General features: G+C 38.7%; 1 protein-coding gene across 2 annotated transcripts in view; it reads left to right on the top strand.

Annotated features, from left to right (window-relative positions):
• Positions 1-13,399, top strand: part of COL8A1 (collagen type VIII alpha 1 chain) — a 153,163-nt gene that overhangs the window by 34,680 nt on the left and 105,084 nt on the right. Inside the window, exon 2 of one of the 2 annotated variants that reach the window (XM_047874538.1) lies at positions 8,527-8,657. The exons of the other annotated variant lie outside the window; for it this stretch is intronic. The gene's annotated coding sequence lies outside the window, so the exon portion shown is untranslated. The remainder of the gene's footprint in view (positions 1-8,526; positions 8,658-13,399) is intronic. 2 annotated transcript variants of the gene reach the window in all.

The raw sequence follows: 13,399 nt of genomic DNA, 5'->3' as shown, positions 1-13,399 counted from the left end.
TCATTTGCAAATATCTTCTCCCTCTCCATGCGTTGCCTTTTAGTTTTGCTGATTGTTTCCTTCACTGTGCAGAAGCTTTTTATTTTGATGAGGTCCAAATGGTTCATTTTTGCTTGTGTTTCCCTTGCCTCTGGAGACATGTCTAGTAAGAAGTTGCTGCAGCGGAGGTCTAAGAGGTTGTTGCCTGTTTCCTCCTCTAGGATTTTGATGGTTTCCTGTCTTACATTTAGGTCTTTCATCCATTTTGAGTGTATTTTTGTGTATGGTGTAAGAAAGTGGTCCATGTCACTGATCTATTACTTTGGCTATTCAAGGTCTTTTCTGGTTCCATACAAATTTAAATTTTTTTCTATCTCTGTGAGGAATGTTAGTGTTATTTTCATAGGAATTGCATTGAATGTGTAGATTGCTTTGGGTAGTACAGACATTTTAAACAATGTTTGTTCTTCCATTCCATGAGCTTCGAATGTTTTTCCATTTCTTTGTGTCTTTTTCAATTTCTTTCATAAGCTTTTTATAGTTTTCAGCATACAGATCTTATACCTCTTTGGTTAGGTTTATTCCTGGGTATTTTATGGTGTTGGTGCAATTGTAAATAGGATCAATTCCTTGCTTTCTCTGTCTGCTGTTTCATTATTGGTGTATAGAAATACAACTGATTTCTATACATTGATTTTATATCCTGCGACTTTGCTGAATTCATGTATCAGTTCTAGCAGTTTTTGGTGGAGTCTTTCAGGTTTTCCACGTAGAGTATCGTGTGATCTGCGAAGAGCAGAAGTTTGACTTCTTTCTTGCCAATTTGGATGCTTTTTATTTCTTTTTGTTGTCTGATTACTGAGGCTAAGACTTCCAGTACTATGTTGAGCTAATAGAGAACTTCTGAATACCATCCCAGGCAAGCTGTAGAGTACCCAAATATTATGTGACTTTAGGATGAATATGCTAGACACTGGGGCCCTCTGTACTTTTCCATACAGTTCCGCACTCAGAACAGCTCCAGCTGTCTATGGGAAGGTTCTGAAAGACAAAGAGCTAAGGTTTGGCTATTTACACACAGACCATAAATGAATTACCACGAGTGTGTTGGCAGAGAGATTTGAACCTAAGGACATGGGACAATCTGCACAGGTTGCCAATGGTTTGTGACTTGTGAGAAAAGAAAGGGGAAATTAAAAAAAAAATCTTGCTGGCATAATTTACATTGGACCACATGAGCACATTCCAATCAATCCACTTCATAGACATGATCTCACTGGTCTCCCCAACATCCCTACAAGGAAATGAGGGGGACAAATGTGACTCCACCCTTTAAGCCAAAAGCCCCATCCTTCACTCCCACTTGTGGCTAGGAGTGGGTGGAACATATTTATACAGAGGAACAAATTACCATCTTCCTTGCTTTCTGGCCCCTCAACATGTGGGTGAACAAGTTTGCCTTTCAGTGCTTGAGGCCATACAATTCCCAAAACAACCAGTCTGAAATGTTGGGGACTGAGTCACTGGCCAGTGATAGTTCTCAAACAAGTGCTGGTTTGTTTCTCAATCATTGTTTGGCCTTGCTAACTTGGACTCAGTAACACCATGGAACATAAGCGGCTGGGATGAAATTTTCCTCATTGGCCTTGAGGAGGTTTTTTTCCTGAAAAGTAGCTTCTTAATGGTGTTGTTGTTGCTGTTGTTGTTGTTGTTGTTGTTGTTGTTGTTTGAGTATAGTTGATGCACAATGATACATTAGTTTCAGATATACAACATAGAGATTCAAGATCTCTATACATTATGCTATGCTCACCACAAGTGTAGCCATCATCTGTCACCATGTAAAGCTATTACAATATCATTGACTATATTCCCTGTGCTGTACCTTTTATTCCCATGACTTATTCATTCCATGGAAAAGGAAGACAATAGTGAATATGGAAGCTAAAGCATTTTACACCTTTGCACTAGAGGATATGTTGATAGGACTATGCTCTTCTAGAAGATAAGATTTGAAACCAGGAAAGTAAATACTTTGGGCATCCAGAAGTTCTCCCAAATAGTAAACTAGATCATCCTTTTTCTATTGTTGTTGTGGGGTGTTTTTGGTAATTATATTGCCATTCCAAACTTCACTCCTCCTATGTGTGATTAAAAAAACAAAATCTGTGGCAGAATTTTTCAAATTCTCCATCAAAATAGTTACTAGTACGTATAATGTTGTTGAAAGGTCATTTAGAAAAATAACAGTATACCAACAAAAATTTATTGGATGGTATTTTTCACATTAGGAAATACAAAATAATTTATTCATAAACCTACTCCTCAGGATTCATGTTTGATTCTCCTATACTGAAAGACATGTTTGGATTTTCTTTCTCCCACTACAAATAAAAATGTCCCAAATATTGAGAGATGAAAATCACAGAAGATCATTCTCCATATAAATGTTGACACACATACATACTCACTCTACCAGCATATGGATACATACTACAGATACAGAACTCAGCAGCTTACAGCAGTATTCTGAGATGAGCACCATATGTGACATAATAATGCATTATTTCACTAAAGCTTTCAGAGCTTAAGAAAATAGCCTGAGGAATAAGACTGCTCTTTTCTGAGCCAAGGTTGCAATCTTCTAAGTCCAAGACGTGCTTGAAAACAGTCATTAGGTAATTGTAAAAGCCAAGGGAAATCAGTTTAAGAATATTAAATAATATTACTACTGACTGCCCTTTTCCATGTTCAATCCAGATGGAAGCTGGACACATGGGAAGTGACATTTTATAATAGCAAAGAAAAGGAGAAGGAGCGAGCAACCTTCCTGCCTATGTTCTCTCTGCAGGATTTTATAACTATCTGCTCTTTCTAGTCCCCAGAAAATGGGGATATTACATCTGTTCAATATTTTATGGAAAGTCTCCCCTTGTCTTTTTATAACATAGTTTCATTTTATTGTTAGGCAATTTCATTTCATATGTCAATAATAGCCTATTAATTTATTCAAATCAACAACATGAAAAGCAGTTCTTGATATCAAATAAATATCCTTAAGGGAAGTCAGAATATTTCACTGTCGCGAACTTGGTGTATGATCTGGAGGAAGTTACTTAACCTCTCTAAGCCTTGCTTGACTGTCCGTCAAATGAGAAAGAGGAGATAAATTATCTTCGTAAGTCTTTCCAGAATTCTTCTATTCTTTTTGCAAATTGGTTTCTGCTTGCAGAAAAGGTTCAATCTGTTTCTGGCATGGCAGTGACCAAGTCACAGTCTCTATTTGGGATAATGAGAAAAATAGGCCAACACATTTACAAGATGAATTACTGTGGCCAAAAGATACATAAATATGGATTGAGTGTATTTTTAATATTCAGAGAAGTTTCCATCTCTGAGTTACTTCATTAGCAACTGTTACTTCACCTACCCCTGGCTGAGATTTTCCAGTAACACTAGGTCAGCAATTGTAGACTCCATTTTCTAAGAAAAATCTCTGTATTTTCCATCTGCAAAATTTTCACACCCGACGGCCATGTTCCTTAAGGGTCCAATGGAGACTGGAAGATTAGAGGGAAGGAAAAAAAGGTTTATGTAGAAAGAGTTTCTGACTTGGGAGTACATTTAGTTCAGAAACAAAAACTCTGAAGTGTGGCTGGCTTAGTAAAAGCCATCAAGAATATGAAGGACCAGCTGCTCCATATTCCCTCAGAGACTAGAACCTGAGGAAACTGCTTTCAATTATAGCAGAAGGCGGCACTTTGAGTTAGACCCAAAGAATTTCCTGGTTAGGTCTCTGAAACAAGTCACTGAGGGAGATTTTCGCCACCCTCAAGGATATCTTGAGACTTGGGACAGCTACAATCGAATATTAGCCCATGTGTGTTCAGGGCTTCTATATTCAGACTCTACACTAAGGACATTGCATGTGCTACCTATTTTTATCAGCAGAACAGCCCCATGAGAGAAGTGTTATTGTTATTGTCACTTTATTGATGAGAAGACTACAGGATTTGTTTTTGTTTTCATTTTTGCTTTGGTAGCTAGCAAGCAGAGGAGCTTGGATTTGAACCCAGAGCCAGTTCTCTTCATCATTAGGCTCTAAGGCCTCTCTGCAATGGATTGACTGTCAACTAGTTAATTGCAGTTTTATAGGGAATAACACAAGGAAGCTACTGGATTTGACCAAGTGTAGGAGGACCTTTTATCCAAAGAAATATAATCTGATGTTCATCTCCACCAAAGCATTGGAAAAGCATTGGAAAAGGCTTTAGTGGCTTAGAGTTGTGTAAAGACCACAGAATATATGAGAATTTACTAGCTTTGTGACCTCAGATATGTCACTTAACCTCTCTGATGTTCAGTTTCCTCTTTGACCCATTCAGCACTATTCACTGAGTACCTCCTTACATCAGAAATTCAATGGTGAATAAAATCTGGAAGATTAGAAAAATAATACCTATCTCACAACATTTCTGTGCTTACCACTCAGTGTGAGTTCCCTTCCCACTTTCCCTCCCGCACAAGGGACTTGTGTTACAGAAGGAAGAACTTTCTGACTTTAAGGGTTGTGATATATGCTTCTAAGTACATAAAGGAGAATAAAGAATTGTTATCTTCCGAATGAAAGATGCTTTTTCCAGAAAAAATCCAGAGAGAAAAGCACCAGCAAGTTTGTTACTTCCTTTCTCCTTTGTACTCTCAGAGAATTTTTTCATACCTCTACTATAATGTTTATCATATTTAAGTTATTCTTTTACATATCTTCCCCCCCCCCCCCATGAGACTCTGGATTAGAAGACAACGTGTATCCTTTTCTCCTTTCTGTATTTGCCAAAATCATACCAAGCCCTAGGCCTGGTGCATCGTGGACACTCATAATTTGTTGAATGAATGAATAGGTAGGTAGGTTAGGTATGTGGGTGGATGGGTAGGTGGATAGATAGGTAGATAGACAGATAGAGGTTCCTGGTTGGAAAAATTAGAATAAAATCACAAGAGAGAAAATACAAATTGAAACTTACTTCATGTACTAAGACAAGTAGACCATTCAGTTTTTGCTTTATTTTGACGTAGGAAGAGCTGTAACTAGGAACAATATGTACGTATCTTTCATGAGTGTTTGAAACTTCCAGAAGTTCCTTCTCAGCAGCAGCACTTGGGGGGACAGGATAAATTCTAGTTTGTGAAAGGAGTGGGTGGTCCTGCCAGGAAGCAGGTGGATAGGACTACATGATTTCTTCCAGCCTGAGCTTCAGTGACTCAGTAATTCCAAATGAACCCTCAGGAATCCTTCCAATCGAATGATTCTTTCCAGTTACTCGGACTGGGCCTCAAACAGACTCACATTAAAAGAACCCAAATATTTAACCCAATATTGTCATGTTGCAAAGATTATTTTCACATCAGTGAATGCCCTCAGTCAAGCAAAAGTACTGTGTATGTGGGCGGGAAGAGACTGTAACGTGGTCTCTATCAGACCAAAACAGGCTGAAAACTCAAACGTTTCATGAAAGCAGGTTTGGGGGCTTCATCTGAAATGAGCTAATTTTTTTAAGTGAATTGATGAAGTAAACTCTTCAGGAAAGTCAACTAGGTTGGGGTCCTGGGACTGCACCTCAGTGACATCAGATCTGAAATCCTACGGTGCTCCTGCATTCACGCAGGCCTTTCAGTAGCAGATGGTGCAAGCCAGCCACACCACAGGGACCACACGCAGAGTGTGAATTTATAAGAACTCTCTTCTCGAGTTGGATCACTGGGTATCGAGAGCCTCCATGGTGCCTGGAACTGTACTAGACATTTTACATCCATTGTCTATAACCCTAAAAACAATCCTAGAAAACAGGGGTCATTATTCTCATTTTGTGTCTGGAGAAATGGGGCTTCAGAGAGGTTGTACAAACTGCCCAATGCCGTCCAACTACTAAATAGAGTCAGGATTCAGATCCAATGTATCTCTCGGCTTCCCTTCCTAAAGTAAGAGGGTCAGAAGATTGCTGGATTATTTACAAGCATTTGAGCCTAAATGCTGTGACCAGGAGACACAAAGCCTTATTTCATGAGAAGTTGCTATTCTTTAATAAGAGTTTGTCATTTGGTTCAAACCAGTTGCCCATCTTTTTCCTACTGAAATGGAGAATTGTCAAACCTCAAGAACCCATTTCCTGTTGCTATTTGCAAATTGTCAATATTATTTTATGATAGAATCATTTCTTAATGTAGAGTTGTATGTTTGCTTTATAATGTCTGAGTTTGGCACCTTGCAGAATAATTTTCTGAACGGGAATTGTGCTTCCATTACCTAATTGCAAAAAGCTGCCAAAATTTTAAAAGGCTCTGGGAAGGGGAGGCAGTACAAGAATTCAAGTGACCTCAAGGTCTCACTCTTAAAAGAAATGGAAATATTCTTGGACTGGATCGTCATCCTATTTGTTGGTGTAACTACAGCTGGAAGGGGAGAATAAAAGGCAAGACTTTACTCCCCACTTTCTCCAGTAACACGTGCAACTGAATTATGCTCTTCATGAAGAAAATATTTCTGAGCAATTTGCAAGTTTTACCATCGTCTAAAAAAAATGTGCATGTATCAGTTTAATGCCTCACTCTGAGGAAAAAAGTAAATTTATTTTTAATATAACAAAGACTCTAAGGGAAAATGTCAATCAACTAAAGTGAAAGCTCAGGCAGTGAGAAGACAAATGTGAATAATGCAGAGAATGGCATCAAAAGCTGATGGAAAGGGATACTGTTTAACACAGTCGTACTATCATCCAAAGTGCTGAGAGGAAAGAATAAGAATTTGCATATTCCTGGTGTGTTCAAAACATGAATATCTTCCAACTGCCACACCTTTCAGTCTTTTATTTTGGATTTTATTTTATACATAGAACATAGCCATGAAGTAATATTAATTTAATCACACTCTAATAAAAGTTACTCTGCCGTTGCTAATCTTTCTTTCTCAGTTTCCTCATGAACTTAAAGCTTTGCCAAATACAAATGTATCAGTGTGAAGAAAGGATATGAAGCTAACCCTTCCCTACATGTTCTACACCACACCTTATGTCAATATTACATTTTTCTCCCCCTTTCCTCTGTGTTGTAGAATTTGAGCCTTCTTAAAAATTCCCCTACATTGGTTTTCTATTTCTAATTCTTCTGATGGCTTCCCACCTGGAATAAAAGATTTTACTTTCAATTCAAACATGGAGAATTTACCTCTGGGTATGAAAAACCTATGGCCACGTCATGTTGATTTTGCTTATTTAAGTCGGCAGTATGGTAATAAATTGAATAGGTTCTTAGAGCGCTAATTCATCTACCATGGCAGTTTTCTGTGATTAAAAAAAATATGGCTCTAATAGTCAGTCTACCTTACCCACGTGAGGTACTCAACTGGGGACTTAGCAACCTTTACAACGATACAAGTGTTTTTATTTTTGTCTTTTTTGTTTTCAATATTACATAAAAGAATTTTGCCTCTAATAAACACCCTAATATCCTTCTTTATCAAATGCTGGAATGGAAATCTCCAAAAGGTAGCTACTTTTAAAAACTTCACAACCTCGCTTTATTGGAACTAACCATGTAGCCCTAAATTGATCGTACAAATTCCCAGAAAAGGCAAAATGAATTTAAAGAACATGTTGCATCTTTAAAACAATAGTAGAATGAAGGCTTACGTTTTTTTTTACCAAAGACCTGCATTGAGCTTTTTGTAGAATTTACCACAATACCATATAATTTTAGTGATACATATTTAGCATTTAGTATAAACCTTTTTACAATATATGAAAATGAAGGAAGAGAGCAATTAAGTAGCTAATCACTTATTTCACTTCATATTGGCTTATTTAATAGATTTCAGAGAGCGTAAGTTCATAAAAGGGTCCACAAAGTAAGAACCAGAGGACCCTGGGAGAGGGCTGTATACTAAAGCCAGAAGCCAGAGAAATAACTTACTTTCCCAAGACTAAGAACTGTGAAGATCTCCAAGAAGAGATCTCCCAAGGTCCAGAGGCAGAGACAGAAAGTCTTAAAAGCAGGAGAACATTAGAGGGCAGCTGACAGGGCCACATGGTAAAACTCCCCTGCTCTAAGTTCTCAGTGTGATCACCACGATGACTGTGGCTGAGCTCTACACCTGTCACGTGTCTCAAAGTCCACATGCAGTGGGGCCACCTAACAGCAGGTGGACCCGTGATTGCTAAGTCAGAGAAAGAAAATTCAAGGCCCGCCTCCCTCCACTGCCTTTTTGACATTAGACATATCACCGGGGTTCTTTTAGTCCCATTTCCTGATCTGTGAAATATGGGTAACAACAATGTGCTAAGGATTGTAGAATGGAGGTGAAGAGCCCTTGGTGGGCTATTAGGCACTATGCAAATGTTAATTATGCTCTAAACTGTGACATTTCACAAATGGGGAGAGGTAGATGAGGCAGTTGCACTCCATGAGCTGAGGGGTGTGGGGAGCTGTGACTGGGCAGGAGGCTGCTGCCGTGCATGCTGGCACACCAATGAATACATATACTGTGTGTTACAGTTGTAAGACTCCATGCTGCACTCTGGATGCCATCTAATTGCTTACAGACATACTTGATACGGACCAGAAAAAACCTGATACCATCATTATTCGGGATTCAAATTGAAAAGCAGCACTACAGTGAGGCTTCGGTAAGAAAATCATCTTAACAAGTAACTTAATATGGTTGTTGTAAAAATTAATGAAATCGTTTTAAGTGAGCGCACAGCAAAGGTTTGCCATTTTGGAGATTTCATGAATAACTGTACAGCCGCTGCCACAATAGTTCCTTGTGTTCTGCATTTTCCGACATACCTGATGAATTCTTTTGCCCAAAAACTGCCTGTGAAAGTGGCACAGAGAAAGTTAGCTTGAGTCTCTCAACCAGCCGCTAGGCCCACCGGCATCTTCATCAGTATGATCATTGATGTTCATGCAAAACCCCAAAGTGCCTCCCATGCCCTTAGAGAAAAATGTTCCAAATAACTATAGGTTTAACTGCATATTGTGTTCTCATACACTAAAAATCTGAAATCTGACCTTCCCGCCTCCCTCTTATAAGAATGCTTGTAATTAATTGGGCCCATCCAGACTATCCAAGATAATCTTCCCATCTCAAGATCCTTAACTTAATCACATCTGCACAATCCTCTTTGCTATGTGAAGTAATATATTCACAGGCCCCAGGGATTAAGTCACGGACATTTTGGGGGTCCAGTATCCAGCATACCACAGATGGTTTATTGTGTTATCATTACTTTTTCTCTGAAGGAAAATAATGCATTGGGAGCATAAAGAATTTGGTCAAATACATCCAAAGAGCCTGTGATGGAGTTCTGCAATCATTATGTCCAATTCTTCCTGCCCACATCAGTCTGGCATAAGGTTTCTCACCCTTGGCACTGTTGACATTTAGGGCCAGATATTTCTTTATTGTGGGGTGCTGTCCTGTACATTGTGGGAATTTTAGAAACACCAATGGCCTTTTCCCACTAGATGCCAATAGCACTGCCCCCACAGTTGTGACAACCAAAAATGTGTCCATACCTAGCGATGTGTACCCTGGGTGGAAAAAAATCAACCTCAGGAGAGGAGTATTCATCTAACAGAAAGCAACCAGATTATTGTAATTAGCTCCTTAAAGGCAATAACACACAGAATGCAAAAGATCTAGTGGTATTAACCGATGGCTAATCTTAAGTGGGCCCTGATAGTCTAAAAACCTTTGCTAGAGCTGATCTCCTGAAGTGCATTAACAGACAGCTGTCAAAATTCATGGAATCAGAAAACAGGCATTGTCCTTAGTGGACTCTTACTTTCTCTCCATGCACAGAACATAAACCTCCAAGGCTCGTTCTATCCGAGATTAAGGCAATGAATTGAAAATTAGTTAATCTGTCAAATTTAGTTTTTCTAGCAACTACTGCATATGATTTGACATAAAACTGTGAGAGTGAATGAGATAGTATGGCCAAAATACTGAGTCCAGAGTGGCTCCAGAGAAATGTGAAGCCACAAAATATTATCACCCAAAGTTTTAGCATTGGAAAGGATAGAAGAGACGTAGAAAGTGACATTGTCATCAAACTGCTAGTGATAATACCAGAAATTCTTATATGGGGTGAACCACTCGATTATTGTCTAAGTTTGGGAAAATCACTTTGCCTGTGTAGGACCCACTTTCATCTGTTGAATGAGAAGGCTGGGGGGTGGTGCGGGGAGAAAATCACCTAGCTCCTCACTACCGAAAGTGTGGCACATGGACCAGTAGCATCGGTATTACCTGGGATCTTATTGGAAATGTAGAAACTTGGGCCTCACCCTAGAACTACTGAGTCAGAATCTGCATTTTAACAAGATGCCCAGAGGAACTAATGCACTGGTTTTCTAAGTTTGTTCTGAGTACTTCAAATCACCTCCCTACATTCCCTTACGGCCACCCAACCACCCTTGTGGACAGGGAACCTAAGGGCAGAATCAGCAGTAAGGATTAATTTTTTAAAAGCTCTGGTAATCCAGCCTTTCCTTTGACAGATAAGGAAACGAACGCCCAAAGAAGTAAAGCAGGTTTCCTGAAGCCACCCAGCCAATTAGTAGCAGAACACAGATTTTATTATTAGCTTTTCCAGTGTAGTTGACGGTACTGTTTCAGAAAAATGTTACCAGAATGGTGGGCTTAAATTGCCAAGTGTTACTCTTACAACTAATGAACAGGAATGCTTTTTGTGTCTCGGAAAAAAAAGGCTTTTTCCCCCCAAGTTTAAAAATGACTGCTTTTTAATGAAATTATGTTATTCCTGGAGGTACTTAGAGAAGAATCAAGTTACAGGGTGTCTCGCTCCTGATCCAGGCAGTAGGAAGGCTTCTATACTCAGGCCAGACACTTCCTCTCCCCTTTCCTCCCTCTCTCAACACCCACTCACTCCTCCCGCACACGCACGCTCACTCCTCCATGATGGTGTGTAATTCAATTACAAATAACTGTAGAAACCACATAAGTCCGTGATCGAGGATATTCACAAGTCCAGTTTTAGCCAATAACCCCTTTGCAAACAGCAGCCTTGACTGAGACAACGGAAGCCTTCTGTGGCTTGAAAATCAAATATATCTCAAATAACCACAAAGAAACGGATGGATGTACAGGTTAAGAGAATATTGTGGTTTACATTTAAACAAATTTCACTAATCCAACACTGGGTGTACAGTGGTCCCCCCTTACCCATGAGGGATATGTTCCAAGACCCTCAGTGCCTGCCTGAAACCACAGATAGGACTGATTCCTATATATATACTATGTTTCTACTTATACATACGCACCTATGATGAAGTCAAATCTATTAATTAGGCATAGAAAGAGATTAGCAATAATAACTAATAATAAAATAGAACAGTCATAACAATACACTATAATAAAAGCTATGTGAATGTGGTTTCTCTCTCAAAATAGTTTATTGTACTGTCTTCCTCCTTCTTGTGAGGACATGAGATGATAAAATGCCCATGCGATGAGATGAACGGAGGTGAATGACATAGGCATTGTGACAGAGTGTTAGGCTACTACTAATTTCTGATGATATGTCAAAAGGGGGATCGTTTGCTTATGGAGGGTGGATAACTCAAAGTGCCAGAAGAGTAACCTTGGACAAGGGGGGAAGGGACTACTGTAATGGGCATTTGTATGTTCCCCAGTGACAAGTGTCTCTGCCTTGGGGCAATCTTTTCCATTTTGTTTCTACTCTTCTGCTCCCTGTTGTTATTGAGTAATGACCTAGAAACAAGAGATCTCAGTATGACCATAGCCAGGAAGAATAACAAACTATTTGAATAATTGAGCATACTGTATTTGGCCTCAGTAATACTGTCAGATACTTTCTTTAATTTGCCTCCAGACTACTCTGGGTTTTGCCTGCAATAAAAGTCCCAAGAACTATATTTAAAACAAAGGGAAAGAAATAATTGCATGGTGCCATGTTTACTCTTTGAAAATGATCTTTTTATCTCCTTCTCCCTCATACCTTTATATCACCTGAGAAATGTCAAACCAAATGTGTCAAACCAGAAGTGCATTTCACATTTCTTTTATGCTTGATAAATCTAAACTATCTTTCTCATTCTTCAACTCTTTCCTATCTACAAATCTTTGTAAATATGGGGGGTTCTTAATCTTTTTCTCTTATACAAAATTGTGAGGCTTCTTGATAGACCAGCAGGATTGTGACAAGATTAGCTAATTTACAACATTTAGCCAAATAATACAACTATCTAGCATATGGATAGGAAGCAAAGAATAGATCAAAATGCACACCCCCTTTTTTGAAGACATTTTTGACTACTGGCAGAAGTAAACACTGCAGTGGATTTTTATAAAAAGATGTTGGGATATAATTAACATCCTTTCCAGCCAAATTATACATTTTCTCTTTTTTTAGTAATAATTATCAAGGGTGTACATCTTAAACCACAATCCATCCAAATAATGAACAGATTTTCATACAAAGATTCTATAGCAGCCAACTCAGTAGAAATATACTGAGTCACATTTAAATTTTTCTGGCAGTCACATTTAAAAAGTCAAGTGAGGGGCGCCTGGGTGGCTCAGTCAGTTAAGCGTCTGGCTTTGGCTCAGGTCATGATCTCACAGTTCATGAGTTCGAGCTCCACATTGGGCTCTGTGCTGACAGCTCAGAGCCTGGAACCTTCTACAGATTCTGTGTCCCTGGCCCTCCCCTGCTCGTGCTCTGTCTCTCTCTCTCTCTCTCAGAAATAAACCTATATTAAAAAAATTTAAAAAGTCAAGTGAAACAGGTAAAATTAATTTCAGCAATATTTTATATAACCCAATATGTCTAAGATATTATCATTTAAACATGTAATCTAAATTAAAAATGACTGGGGCACCTGAGTGGCTCAGTTAGTTAGGCATCCGACTCTTGATTTTAACTCAGGTCATCTTATGGTTTGTGAGATCAAGTCCTGCGTCAGGCTTTGCACTGGGAATGCAGAGCCTGCTTGGAATTTTTTTTCTCACTCGCTCTCTCTGCCCCTCCCCTGCTCATGCTGGTACATACACACACACTCTCTCTCTCAAAATAAATAAATAAACATTTTTTAAAAATTAAAAGTTACTAATGAGGTATTTCACATTAGTGATGGTAGCCTCCACAAAGTATATTAGTCTTAAAAGATTAGGAGGAGAAAATGGTTATAATTCAGAGAAAAGTATGAATTATTTTTAAGCAATTGAAAAAAACATTCTCAATAATAAACTAGCATAAGCCCTAAGATAATTGAATTGTAATGACCTCTTGTTTGTTTTGGGGGTTTTTGTATCGATTTCTCAAAACAAACAAACGAACAAAAAACTACTTATTCTATGAATGAGACTTGCAGTTAG

Source organism: Prionailurus viverrinus, chromosome C2 (genome assembly GCF_022837055.1).
Source record: "Prionailurus viverrinus isolate Anna chromosome C2, UM_Priviv_1.0, whole genome shotgun sequence".
NCBI lineage: Eukaryota > Metazoa > Chordata > Mammalia > Carnivora > Felidae > Prionailurus > Prionailurus viverrinus.
The sequence above is the reverse complement of the archived record's forward strand: the minus strand, read 5'-3'. Positions and strand labels throughout refer to the sequence as shown.